This window comes from Alligator sinensis, unplaced genomic scaffold (genome assembly GCF_000455745.1).
Source record: "Alligator sinensis unplaced genomic scaffold, ASM45574v1 scaffold337_1, whole genome shotgun sequence".
Classification (NCBI taxonomy): Eukaryota; Metazoa; Chordata; order Crocodylia; family Alligatoridae; genus Alligator; species Alligator sinensis.
Window position 1 is genome coordinate 2,568,231 of NW_005841927.1, and position 13,247 is coordinate 2,581,477.

Below are 13,247 nucleotides of genomic sequence, written 5' to 3' on the forward strand. Positions count from 1 at the left end.
GCAACGACCCCCGGAAAAGAGCACCGCCTCTTTGTCAAATCAAAGGCCGGCTCTGAAATTCAGAAGCACTCAGCCTTCAATCTCCAAGGGGCCCTGGGTTTCTTTTGTTGCCTCAATACCTCCACAGGCCCTGTAAACTGTCTGCCACTCCTCATTAAACCGTAATGCAGCAGCTGAGGTAGCAAAGGCTGCCCCAGCCCAGGGCTGGGCTCTGCACGCTCTGTTTGAGGCTACGGGGGGAGAGGGGATTGCCTGCTCTTTTATTCAGTCCCTGCAGCCGACAAGGGCTCAGCTCCTGCACCGGGTCCCCTGAGGGGGCTGAAGGAGCCTGGAGGACATATCCGGGCTGAGAAAGGGGTGCGGGGAAGGGGGAAGGGAAGGAGATAGCGTGGTCTGAGGTCTGCCTAGAGGTATGTGTGCCCAGGCTGCTGGGTGGCTCAAGGGGGCAGGAGGGGTGGGCATGGATACTGTCCCCTCTCCTCCGTTTTGATGATAGATGATTTTCTCCACCTTTAGGGAACAAAGCAAGGCAGCCACCTCTTGGACAAGCCAGGCAGACTCTCAGCGGGCCTCTCCATCCCCCCGGGGAGCTCCACGGCCTGCTGACACCAAAGGGAAGTCTCCATCTGGCTCCAAGGGCTGGCAGGGATCAAAAAGCTCCAAGTGCAGGGCTGCTGAGCGGAGGTGAGAGCCTGCCGCCTCCAAGGGGTGGTGGGTGGGCGAGGGTAAACCACGCTCGTGAAGCTCTCCAGCTCCGTCCTCCTACCACGGTGGGAGCCCCCAAGCTGGGACCACCGAGGCAGCACTTCTCTGCTGCTTCCCACCACTTCCCAGCCCCAAGTAATGGCACCAACACCAGCCCCGAAAGAGCCATTTGTCACATATTGGCCATATTGGGGCCTTTGTCTCGATGACTCAACGTCCCCGGCTGGACCGCAGTTCCCTCCGTGACTTTCCCAATGGGCCAAATGCTAAATATTTCAGAGTCCAACCTTGTTGGGATCAGTGAGAGAGGTCGCAAGGCAGTGTCGCTCTACTCTGATTGCCTGAGTGCACCGGCCTGCTTGCCGCGAACACTTGCACGTGCGCATTGAACGCTTGCTTTTGGCCAGGGGCTCTTTCCAGCGACGCTGAAATGTGCTTTACCAGGAGCTGCTTTCTGCAAGGAAACCTCATGCAGCAGGAACGCCTGCACGCCCGAGAGGAGCGAACGCCGCTGAAAGAGCCCCCTGGCAGGTGCAAACAAGCAAATCCCTGGGAGGAAAATGCAATTTTGCACAACTCATCTACTGCTAAGGGAGGCAAGGAGATGCTGCTTGGCAGGGGGGCACCTACAGCTGTGCCCAGCACTGGGCAGCTGCCTCCGTGCAGGTTGAATGTCACAGAAGGTTGCAATGGTCTTTTCTGGCTTTTAAGCCCTTGCCCTGGCTCCGTCTTCTCCAGCCTTTGCAACGTGGCTTCTGTTCGCATCTCTCTGTAGGTTTGCAGGGTACGATGGCAACGTGCCCCCAGGTTGAGGGGTGTAAGGGAGCCCATGAAAGACACCGTGAGTAGGAACCGCTTGGCGGTTCGAGGGCAGCTCCCATGCTGCAGTTGCAGTCCCTTGGTCTGGAGAAGCCACATCTCTGGCCTGTCCATGCCCTGCTCTTCCAGAGCATTGCAGGCACCAGCCCAGTCGCCGATGAATAAGTAATATGCTAAAAGGTGCGGGGGGGATTCTCTCTCTTTAATGGCCCTTGCAGGCCACAGAGCAGTAACTGTCCCTTGAATGATTTAGGCCCATTCAGTCTCTCCTGATTCCCTCGAGGCTCTGGAAGGGAAGGGGAGAATTGCTCTTCAGAGCCTTTCAGTAAGTCCCTCTGGTTGTGCCAGGCCAGCCGCGGCGGAGCTCGCTGCAGCCAGAGGGGTGGGAGACCAGCGGAGGGTTCCTGATCGCGTCCCGTCAGGGTGTCCCCACGTGACCCGTGTGAGGAGACGAGGAGATGGGAGGCTTCCCTATCATCTCTCCCCCTGCGAGCGCTGACCCACATGCTGCTGAAATGCCGCAGGGACAAGATGCTGCGGAAATCACCTGTTCTCCAGCCACGCGTGGCAGGTCGAGGCAGCTGCACTCACCCGAGAGCAGAGGAGCTAAGGAACTTCCTTGTGAAGTGGCTGCCCATCTTGGCATCCCAGAGTCCAGGACGGAGGGATATTCAGGGGTCAAGATATCCAGGTGTAGGCCAAGCTGGCGGGTGCCGTGGTTGCTCCCTGGCAGGGCTGCCGTAAATGGCTCCTCTCTGACTCCCACCTCCTTTTTTGTCTGTGTTTGCTGCCAGTGCATCTCCGGGTCTGTGGGTCTCCAACATGTCCCACCACCCTTCTTGCTGGCTGCCGTCCTCTGAAGCTGTGCTCCGGCCAGAGGGAGCGCATCCCTCAGTGGGGACACGCGGTCAGAGAAGATGTTAGGGAGGGAAAAGGGCACGGGGAGGGATCTCATTCCAACTCTCTGCCGCACAGATCCCCCCATTATTGCAAGAGCTGCTCCCAGTGCGCTCATATTCATCATCCCAGCCTGGGCGCTCAGCGCTGTGATTGTGCTGAGGCCGTGGCTTGTCTCGGTAGAGCTATAAAGCATACTGTAGGGAGCAGAGCTAGGGACGGGGGTCCGGCCTCCTGGGCTCTATAGCTGGCTCGCGGTGTTACTTTAGCTCAGCTGCTTAATCCCCCCCGTGCCTCAGTTTCCCCAGGAGCAGCACGGGATGCTGGCGCATACTAGGCCTGTCATTCAGGACAGCCGGGAGGATTAATTAAGCCGTGCTGCTGGGCACCTGGAAGCTGCAGGTGAAAGGTAAGTGCTGTGTGATTAATTAGCTCTGGCTCTGTTTTTGTAGCTGCTTTGCCTAGCCTCTCCTCAGTCTCCCACTGAAAACACAGACCCTAGGCGGGCAGGACCCTGCTGCGACCAGTGTCAGTCTCAGTCCCTGGCTGGGGATAGCTCCGTGCCCACGTTCAGCCCATGGGAAGGTGCTGCCTGGCACGTTCACCCAGGCTCCTCCTTCCCCTAGGTCCCACCCGCTGCAGAGGTGCCCTGATACCAGGCTGGTAAGGGAAGGGAAGAGGCGCCAGGCAGGAGAGGGGGTCCCCAGGCCAGAAGGGATGTGGAGGGGTGGGATGGAGTGAGCAGATGTGGGGGCTGAGAGGAGTGAAGACAGCGGGGGGGGGGCTTGAACCAGGGCTGGAGAAAGAGCAGGTGAAGCCAGCGGGATGCTGTGCAGAGCATCCTTGCCCCTTGGGGTACCAGGGGGTGGTGCTGGGGGGAAGACAGCGGCTCCCCCTACCCTGACAGGCCTGTTCTGAGCAGTGCCCCTGCCTCGAGAGAGGCCCCCACCCAGCAGCCATCTCAGCTCCGTCACGGGGACGGTGCTGCTATTACAGGGCAAAGGGGCAGTAGGAGCACCTCATGCCCACTACACCAGCCCCAAACCAGCAGCCCCCTGGCTCAGCTACGGAGGGACCAGCTCACGGGGTCCCAGCACCACTGAGGAATCAGGGTGTGGGGTGAAAGGGGCAAAGCCGAGTGAAGACCTGCCCGGGTCTGGGCAGCCGTGGCTGGGGTCAGAGCGGGTCACAGTGTTGAGGTGGGGTGGGGCAAGGGAGCAGACATGCAGCGTGGGGAAACGAACCGCTGCCAGTGCAATAGTGATGCTGCTAGGCCGCGGCCAGGGATGGTGGGAGCTGGAGCTAGTGCAGCCCTGCTCTAGCAGTCGGGGGAGTGGACAGGAGCCATGCGGAGGGAGTATGGGCCAGCAGGGACTGTGCCATCGCCTCGTGTGAGTGCAGTGCTGGAGAGGTGCCCCAGCCCTTTGCCCACAGCCTGGGGGCTCTGGGGGGCAGGTCACCAGGCTGCCCTGGCCCGGGGGGTTGGCTTCCACAGGCCAGGTCCTCCAAAGAGCTCGACCTGCCAGGTCCATGACGAGCACAGGCCACTTTTGACCTGTGGCCACGAAGTTGCGGCATTCAGGCCCAAGTCCCCCCCAGTATGAGCTCAGCCTCCGGGTCCATTCATTCTCTGGGCCACCCAGCGGCTCCTACAGTGGGGACAAGCCCCAAACTACCCGGCTATGGAGCACCTTAGGCAGGAGCCTCTATGAGCCACATTAGGGTCAAGCCAAGGGCAAGGCAGTGCTGGCAAGGCTGCCTGCGCCATGCACCCTGCCCAGCGCAGACCGGGCGGTGGGTTCCAGCGCACCGAGCGCCCTGTCTGCAGCCGGGGGAGCTGTCCAGCGTGGGACGGCTGTGGCTGTAACAGGGCACCTTTCTGCTCTTCTGCCGGAGGCTGTTTGGAGTCAGACCCTAGGGCTGGGGCCCCTCTGGGCAAAAGCAGTGCAGGGAGGAGGTTTTTCTCCAGGGAGTCGCAGGCCTGGGAAGCACCAAGGAGAGAGAAGGGCACATAGAAGCGGTTTGGTTTTGCCAAGAGCAGGCTGGGATTTGCCCCCTGCTCCCCAGAGGGTGAGGCAGGGCAAGAGGGTGGGAGCTTCAGAGGCTCAGCCCAGATCTAGCCAGCTGGGCAGAAGCCTGGTTGCAACCCCCATCCCTGAGACAGGGCAGCCCTATCCCGACCGCCGCCGGCCAAGCGCCAGAGGGGATGGAAGCCATGAAATACCTCCAAAAAAAGGCACTGGGTTCGCCTGGCCTTGACCAGCTTCCCTGGAGCTGAGCTGCAGCTGCGGTGATGCCACCCAAAGCACGGGGTGCTGCTGCTGCCATTTTGTTCTCCAGGAGCCCTTGCTTCTGCCCGCCCAGCTCCACACCAGCTCTGCACATACTGGGAGAACTGGGCTTTGCCCATGGGGATCTGGGGCATCGGTGCTGCCATCTCACCCATGCCATTCTCCCCAACAACCCTGATCTGGAGAGCCCTCCCTTCCCAGGCAGCCTCCCTGGTCCTTCATCGCTGCGCTGCTGCACCTCCTTCCTCCCTTGACGGACCTGACGGCATCACCCAGTCCCACGGCTTGAAAGGAGTGGGGTCTCCACGGGCCCTCGGCCCTGCGTCTGCAAGGGGCCATCCCAGCGTGCCCAAGGACAGCATTGCTAGAGACGCCCAGTGAATTCAGTCCCCTGGTTCATTTGGGATCTGGTTTTGCCCCCATGGATTTCCTCAGTGCAGGCTCCAGCTCTTCCTGCTGGGATGCGATCGTTCTGCTCTGTCGCTGCCTCTTAGCCCCAGCCTGGGTGCTGGGGTGGGCCAGAAAGGCAGGTAGGTCCTTGCCGTCTGGGTTCTTGGAGTCACCTGCCTGTAGCTGGGCTGGGCTGCTCTCCCGCTGATGCTTGGTAGAGGTGGTGCAGTGAGCCTGAAAACCTGCATCCCTCGCGTTGAATCTGCCCCCCCCCCAAATCTCATGTCAACGAACCGAGTGCTGGAGGACACCTGGGCACGGGATCTTGGCACATTCCCATCTGGCAGCAGCCGGGAGGAGGATCTACAAGCCCCCCCAGCAGGCAGCGACATTGCCTCAGCACCTTCCTCCCAGAGCCCCCTCCCCGGTTCCCGCAGACCTCAGCTAACCCCGCTCAGCCTGCCTCCCTTGCAGCCGGTTCTGCAGGACTTGAATGGCCACTCCCTGGAACCGGGCGTCGTTTCACCGCGTCCCCTGAAACAGTCTTGTTCCCTGCCAGCAGCTGCCCCCATTGTCCTCCTGCCCTGGCCAGCAAAGACCTGGATACAGCCACAGAGCAAGCATCGCCACAGGAGCTGGACGTGCCCATCCTCAGCAAGCAGCCCCGTGCCCCCAGAGGCGTGGCTGCAGGACCACGAGAACCTCTCCATCCCCTTTTGGGGAGCAACTATTTTGGGGTGTCTAACCTTGCGTCCTGGGAGCCTGGCTGCTCCCCCCTGCAAAAATAAGTGCAGTGTGGGCTAGGTATCATAGGATCCCGTGCCCACTTCCCAGCACCGGCAGGGTGGACGTTGTTCCCTGGCACACCCATGGGTCTTGCCCCCGTTCCCTCCACGGCAGACACGAGCAAGGACCCTCTTCTCCTTGCAGCCAGGGAGCTGGCCTCCCTGCACAGACTCCCGCTCCCCCCGGGAACTTCCCCCGCCGGCCAGGCAGCACAGCAGCCATGCCCGACTATCTCCCCAGCCAGCAAATTCAACCTGGGTGAGAGGGAGAGTGTGAGCACTGCATGGCTGTCCAGCCAGAGCCGCCGTGATGAGGAGAGGGCATTGCGCTCGCCTCTCCTCTCCTCTCCTGTGACTGCAGGCAAGCAGAATTTACCGCAGGGGTGCTGAGCAGAGCGATGCAGTGCCCAGCTGCCAGCGCGGTGAGCATGGCCTAGCAGCGGCGATGCGCCACTGGCACCTGTACCACCGCTCCACCCAGCCAGCACCCGTGGATACTCACCCTGCCCACTGCCACGAAGGGTAGGGGGCATGGGCAGCTGGGAAAGAGCACCAACTCTCCCAGCCCCTTTGCACACCCCTCTGCACAGACTGAATCCAGTCACCACCCAGTGCCTGGGAGAGCCCCACACACGGGGGTGGGGGGTGGGTTCCAGCTGCACCCTTCTCCCATGGAAAGAGACTTCGGGTTTAAATGAAGAAGGGGGGAAAAGTAAGTGAGAGCCCCACGGCTTGCATCGGAGACGTGACACCCCCCAAGCAGACAGACAGAAACCGCGTAGACCCCAAGGAGCTGTCCTGCTTTCTAGGCAAGAAGGAAGAAGGCAGCTCCCGCAGCCAGGGGCTTCCTAGCCCAGCCCATGTCTTACAGCTCTGGAAATGCCAGATGCTCCAGGGCAACAAACCCATTTCTACCCCCCAGTCTGCCCCTTTGATCGGGGTCTCGGGCCTCAGCCCCCCGCCGATGGAGCCAGCAACTCACCGTGCTGGTGGGAAGAGCGAAAGCCCAGCTCTCCAGGAAAGGCAGGCAGGCGGACGGAGTCTTCCTCCCAATCTTCTGCGGATCCTATTAGAGTGAGGAGCGTCTGGGAATATCAGCCTTCAGAGCCCTTCCCATGTGTGTGTGCGTGTGCGAGTGTGTGAGTGTGTGTGTGTGTCTGATGAAGGCAGCCTCAGTGCAGCAGCTGCTGCTATCAGTATAAAATGCATCACAAAGACCACCATAGACCACTACTCCCCCCCCTAAAATGACTGTGACGTCTGAAGTGCAAGGAAGCCAGGGCTGCTTAACCCTCTGCTTGCTGGGCTGCCCATGGTTTGGGAAGGCTGCAGAGGGTCGGCCCGGGGGTCCGGCTCCGAGGGCTGTGGCCATGCGGGTTCTGCCCTGGGGCTGGGGATTTGTGCATCGTGTCGGGGAAGAGGCTGCTGTGGACCGTGGGGTGAGCTCAGGTCTTGCTGCTTCTAAATTTGCCGCTGACTCAGCCCTGGAGGCTGCTGCATCCCATGGGAGGGGGCGCCTGTCACCAGGCCCCGCATGCAGAGGGGGCGAGCTGTCTGTTCCTAAAGCGCGGGGTTTCTGGCTTTGCTGACATCAAGGAGGCTGGGGTCTCCTCCCGGAGGCACCGCTGCCCACTGGGGTGACACTGGGAAAGTTGCTTCATGTCTGTGCCTCGGCTTCCCCTTGCACCCTTAGCCCGATGGGTTTAGATAGACTGCAGGCTCCTCGGGGCAGGGGCTGCCTCTTTCCAGCGCTTGTGAAGGAGGGGGCCTGGTACCAGGATCAGAGCCTCCAGCCGTGAGCATAACCCAGACAGCCCTCCGCTCAGCGCAAGCCAGCCGGGCATCTGTGGCACGTCCCCCCCGGCACCCTCTGCTCCCCACTGCTGCTCCACAGCTGGCAGGGCAGAGGCCGTGCAGCTGTTGCGGAGAATCATCTGCCCGCTGCCAGGCACAGAGCAACTGTCTGGGATGGGGCGGCCGCCCTGGGAATATCGCCTTGTCGACCTTCTGGCAATCCCAGCCTTCTCGGAAGTGCTGGGATCCTGGGTTGCTGCGTTATTCATGGTAGAGTCATAGGGTTGTTCTTATTTCATAGGTTGTACCTTCAATGCCACGTGGTGGACACAGTCCCCAGCCCCTGAGCTGCAGTTTCCTTTGCTGGCTGAGCACTCCCGCTCTCGCTTCACGTGTGGAGCGAGCAGGAGAGCGACTGTCATTCTTGCAAGAGGAGAGAAGGGCCCCGTGGCAAGGCTGGGAAGCAGGTGACGTGTCTGGTGAGGCTTGTTCGTGGTGCCAGGAGCCTGCAGGCAGGTGGCAGGACAGGAGGATTTCCAGGTTGCCGGTATGGAGAGCGTGGCGCAGAGTCCTCCCAGCCCGCGGCGCCGGCTCCCAGAGCAGCTGGGGGTGGCACGGCCTGGACTCAGGAGGGCTGAGCTGGGATGAGGGGTCTGTGCCTCCTCACTGGGCAATTCCTGTGGTCTGTTTGGGGTCCATCTCCCCTGCAAGGGCTCGGAGGAACCTCCTTTGTCTCGCCTCAGCTCCCAGCACCTCCCCAGGAGGGCTCTGAAACCCCACTGACCAGGGTCAGCTCCCACCTGTGTGATGAGTCTCCGGCCCCACTCTGTCCCCTGGCTCCAACGGTGCAAGGACCCGCACTCCTCTCCACGCTCCTGCACCTCCCACCCCTCCTCCAAACCTTTGCTCTTTCCACTCCACTCTCCCTTTCCTCCCGTGTGCCTCCACCTCCCCCCCACCAGGTCTGCTGGCCGTGGCTCCCCGCGGCTCTCATCACAGTGTGGGCCGAGCAAAGGAGACTGCCCAGGCAGGGGTCCGGGACTCTTGGCTCCTAGGGGCTGCACTGCAGTGCTTTCCCACCTGGTCGGGCTCTCCAGCCCATGCTGCGATGCAGTGTTATGGCCGTAGATGCAGGGCTTGAAGGCTCCAGCGCTTTCCTTTGGGCTGTCCCTATGTAGGGCTTTTCCAGGCTAGTGTGTCCCTTTTCCACACCCCACTGTAGCTAAACACAGAGCATCGCTACAGTCCTGGGAGAGGCTGGCCCATCTTCTGGCCCCAGGGTTGATGCCGCGATGGCAGTCAGAGGCTGGGATGTGGGACGGGGAGGCAGGGTATGTGTGGCTGGGTTTCAGACCCCAGCCCCTGCCTCTGACCCGTGCCCCGGTGCCCTCCTTTAGGATCCCCACGGGGAGACCGGGTGGGGACAGGCCAAGTTCAGTCTGGTCCTGGGCCCGATTCAGCTGTGCCCTTGCACTGGTTGCAGCTCGGGAAGGTGGCCCAGGTGAATTTGATTTGCTTTGATTAAGCCAGCAGCCTTCTGCAGCCGGCCTCTGTGTGCAGCTCAACCCCCCAGCCCAAAGGAGAGGAGGGGATACTCTCCGTGGCCTCAGCCAGGGGTGTTTCACACGGGGGGGGGGCAGCTGACTGCATCCCAGAGGGCAACATCTGGGCTTCTTAGACGGCGGCTAAGTGGACTATTGTATGTGGGGACAGGAGCTAGGAGGGTCTCCTGTGCAGGACGCAGGTACCATTGGGTCGGTTCAATGGTTGGCCAGGAGAGCCCAGACCAGGGGAAGGGAGTGTTGGAAAGTCCCCCTGATCCCGCAGAGCCAGGGCACGGCTGTCCCGGTGCCCACCTCAGGCTCACACCCAGCCCTGGAAGAAGCGTGTCAGCACCCTGGTCCCCCCCGAAAAGCTGGCAGGCCGGCTGTAAGTGGCTGGCCCGGCTGCCACTCACGGCTGTGCCACGAGCAGCTCCAACCTTCTTGCATTTCCATGGAGACGGCCAATCGCCGTGATATTTTCTCACTCTTGACAGTCCCCCATTCATCACGGCTCAAGCCACCGGGCTGGTTGGAGACACAAAACCAGTTGCGGCTCGTCATAACTAGGTTTAATTGCTTGGAGCGGAGGGAGGGGGCTTGGGAGAGGCCAAAAAAGAGGAGGCAAGCCAGGGGAAATGCTCTTCCCTGGACACGGCAGAGGTGGGCTGTGTCAGGAGCCCCCAGTGTCCCCGAGCCCAGGGAGGGGTGGCTTTGGGGTGGGTAGGAGCAGGGAGGTGACAGGGGTTACAATCTGTTACAAGTGTCAGGATAGGTCTGCGTGGCCCCGCGGTGCAGGAGAGGGGGCGTTGGGGGCACGCGGCGTTTGGCTACACAGAGCCCAGAGCGGTCCGTAGGTCTGTATTTGCCCATGCAGACTTGGCGAGCTGCAGTTTGTGGTCTGCGTGTGGCTAGCCGGAGTGGAAGGAGGAGCGCGTGCAGCTTCGGAGGATCTGGTTTAAGAAAGCCTGGTCGTTGGAGACGCTCCGTGGCGTTTCAGAACAGCCATCCCCGAGGCAGACTGGACAGCTACCGTATTAAAGAGGCAGGGGGGAGCTGTGAGGCCTCACCGATGAGAAAAGCAGGTGTGCCAGGAGGTAGAGGGGCAGGGGACTGGAAAATTTCCAGGAGCGAGACACGGGAGCGTGTCTGGGCAGCGCTGCAGTCAAGAGCAGGAGGGGACGGAGAGGAGCTCTGCAGAGGAGGGAATGGGTGGGGATGGCGTTCGCGTTGCTGTGAAGACACTGGGCGTCTGTCTTCTTTTGAGGTTGGGCCTCTGGTTTGGGCCCAGGAATGTCTGCGGGGTTTGACTTGGCGAACGGGATAAGCATTTAGCAGTCCCATCCCTGCTCCTTCATCGGGGTGCGCCGTGCATTCAGCTCGCCGTTTGTGTCTCGTGTAAAGCGACGGGCTCTTATGGAGGGGAGGGGGAAGCAGAGATGTGTCTACCCAAAGGCTGCTGAGTGGATCCGCTGGAGCATCCGAGGGGCTGGTGGACAGCGGATGCCCAGTTTGGGCTCTCGGCTGGGTGGGAAGGTTTCTTAAGTCACGGTCAGCCGTTGAAGGCAGAGCTCAAGGCCGCAGACGGTGCCCCTGAGAGCTGGGAGGAGCTGGCTGCTAATCGACTCCAATGACACTGCAGTGGCAACCACGTGCAGCCCCCTTTGAAGTAAAGCACCTTGCCCTCAAAGCAGAGAAGGGAGAGTCAAGGAAGGAAAAGGGGAGAAATCCTGGCTTACGGCCTACTGTGTAAAGACCTGCAGCACCCATGCATGGATCTGTGGCTCCTCAAGACCCGTCGATGAGCGGCAGTGGCAGTCATCCTTGGATCGAGGAATCGCCACCGCCAGCAGCGAGCCAGCAACCCACGGAAGAAGGGAGCTCCCCCTTCCTTCAAAGGTGCCTTCTCGCCAAGCCTAGCCCCTGCCTTGAAGCAAATGTGGTGGCGCATGAACCAAACCTGTCCGGAAACCAGAATGGCAGAGGCCCCGTCTCCTGAGGCTTGCCCCAGAGATTCATCATGCATTTTAATGGCCTGCATTAAGAGACGTGCATTGTTTCTGCCCTAGGATCTTCCCCATCTGCTCAGCAGCCCAGAGTCCAAGATAAGGAGAACCTGGCAGGCTAAGTGTTGCTGAGAGGATAGGGATGGGGGAGTTTGGAGGGGGGGCAGCCCGGAGACTAGAAAGGTGGCAACGTGGTTATGAATGAAGGGGGACCAGTAAGGCGACCCCGCGTGCGGCTGTATTGCACGGCTCGCGTCTCTTCTGGAGCGGGCCGAGCCTTTGGGGCAGCTGAGGCTGCGAAGGAAGGGCTGTTAGAGGAGGTCAGTGGGATCCAGGATTTCTGCAAACGACACGCATGTCGCATCCTGGGCCTGCAGGGGTTTCACGTGTTGGGAGCACAATGGGAGACCTAAAAGGTGCTTTGGGTTTTGTGAGCTAGAGCTAGCTCAAGTGGTCACTGCCCTGTCCAGACACAGGGCAAGCATGTAGCATTATTCGTATTGAGTGCACCAACCTTCCTGGGCTTTAGTAGCTCTGAAAAGGCCTCCCCAACCCACGCAGGTGGTGGTGGGTCTGCTCAGAGAGGGCAGCATGGTCTGTTGTGTCAGTCTGGACCTGGGGTCTGTGCCTGGTTTTGCTACCGTGAGTGAGCTGCTTCCCTCTGTGTGTCGTCTCCCCCCTGCTCCTGCCCTCTCTCTTGTCTGTTGAGATTATAAACTTGGGGATGGAAAAAGAATGACCTTGCCCACCAATCCCCAGATCTTAATGAGCACGCATTAATGAGCATCTGTGCATTAAGGAGCATCCTAATGACCTCGGCTCCTTATCTGCGCTATGACCCAAGTGTCCCCCACCTCAGCTCCTGTAAGACCAGCTGGCTCCTTGTCCTGCCCCCGGCACAGTCCTGTTCTGCACAGAGGCTGGAGAGGAGCCAGGTGGAAGAAGTGCCCCCATGCTCGATCCGCTGTGGTGACTGGGAGCAGATCCCCAGTGGGCCAGCTCCACTCCTGGTCTCCCTTGCTGTCTCTGGCTCCCATGGCCTGTCTTTCCTTCACTGTACCGTGCCGAATGCCATCTTGTATCATGCTTCTTCTATGCACCTGCTCCAGGGAACCGCCTGGGTCTACCACGTGCAGCGTGACCCTAGGATGTGCTGTGATCAGCCGGGGAAGAGACTCAAATCCTAAGGAGTGTCTCTTCCTTTCCTTATCATTAAAGACTCGGGACCCTCCAGGCAGGCGCATGGTCACCTGGGGAGGCTACAGAGCTGGCTAACTCAGGTTCCCTGGTGCTATTTGTCACAAAGATGAAGCACCCCCTTTAGTGGAGGGGTCTGCTCGGGGTAGGAGGCAGGCGGGCTGGAAGAGGAGGGAGTTGGCTTGCTGCTGCCGAAGCAGCTGATTGTGCACGGGGATGCTGCACGGTGACACAGAAAGCTGTCCACCGGGACCACCCCCACCGCCACGGCTGCTGAGAACAGCTCGTCTCTCCCTCTCGCTCCCATATATGGTCATAACTGCACCGAAACGGTGCTGGGTGGAAGCCGTGTTATGCGTGTGCAGCCTATCAGGAGCTCGCCTCGCAGGAAATCAGGTCAGATCCTGGCAGGCATTTGCCTGGCGCACCGCCCCACGCTGGAGCAACAGCCCCTGTCTCACCTGGGGCTCTCTCCCGGGGTCCCCGCCCCAGCCTGGTGTCGGTCAGGGACAGCCATGTGGGGTGCGGAGCCAGGATCCATGCGTGCAGGCGTTGGCTCGGACCAGGCGGGGATATAGTGATGCCCGTCGAAGGCAGCAGCAGGGCGGGGATGGGGCACCCCAGGCCTAGGCACAGCCCACGCAGGGGAGAAAGCTATAGGGAAACCTCTCTGCAAATGGTGACCCCACCCCATAAACCAGCCGGCCTGGTGGATAAAACCCATGAAAGGACCAGGGCTTCATTGCCTGGTGTCTAAATCCCTGTGCGACCCCCACAGAGCCCCCAGCCCCAGACTCCCGGCCTGATGCTCGAGTTAGCCCG

The 13,247-nt window shown here is 60.8% G+C and overlaps 1 protein-coding gene across 1 annotated transcript in view; it reads right to left on the bottom strand.

Moving 5' to 3' along the window:
- Window positions 1-6,986, bottom strand: part of LOC102385908 (protein FAM49A-like) — a 34,258-nt gene extending 27,272 nt beyond the window's left edge. Inside the window, exon 1 of the mRNA XM_025198751.1 lies at window positions 6,870-6,986. The gene's annotated coding sequence lies outside the window, so the exon portion shown is untranslated. The remainder of the gene's footprint in view (window positions 1-6,869) is intronic.
- Between the last annotated feature and the right edge of the window lie 6,261 nt (window positions 6,987-13,247).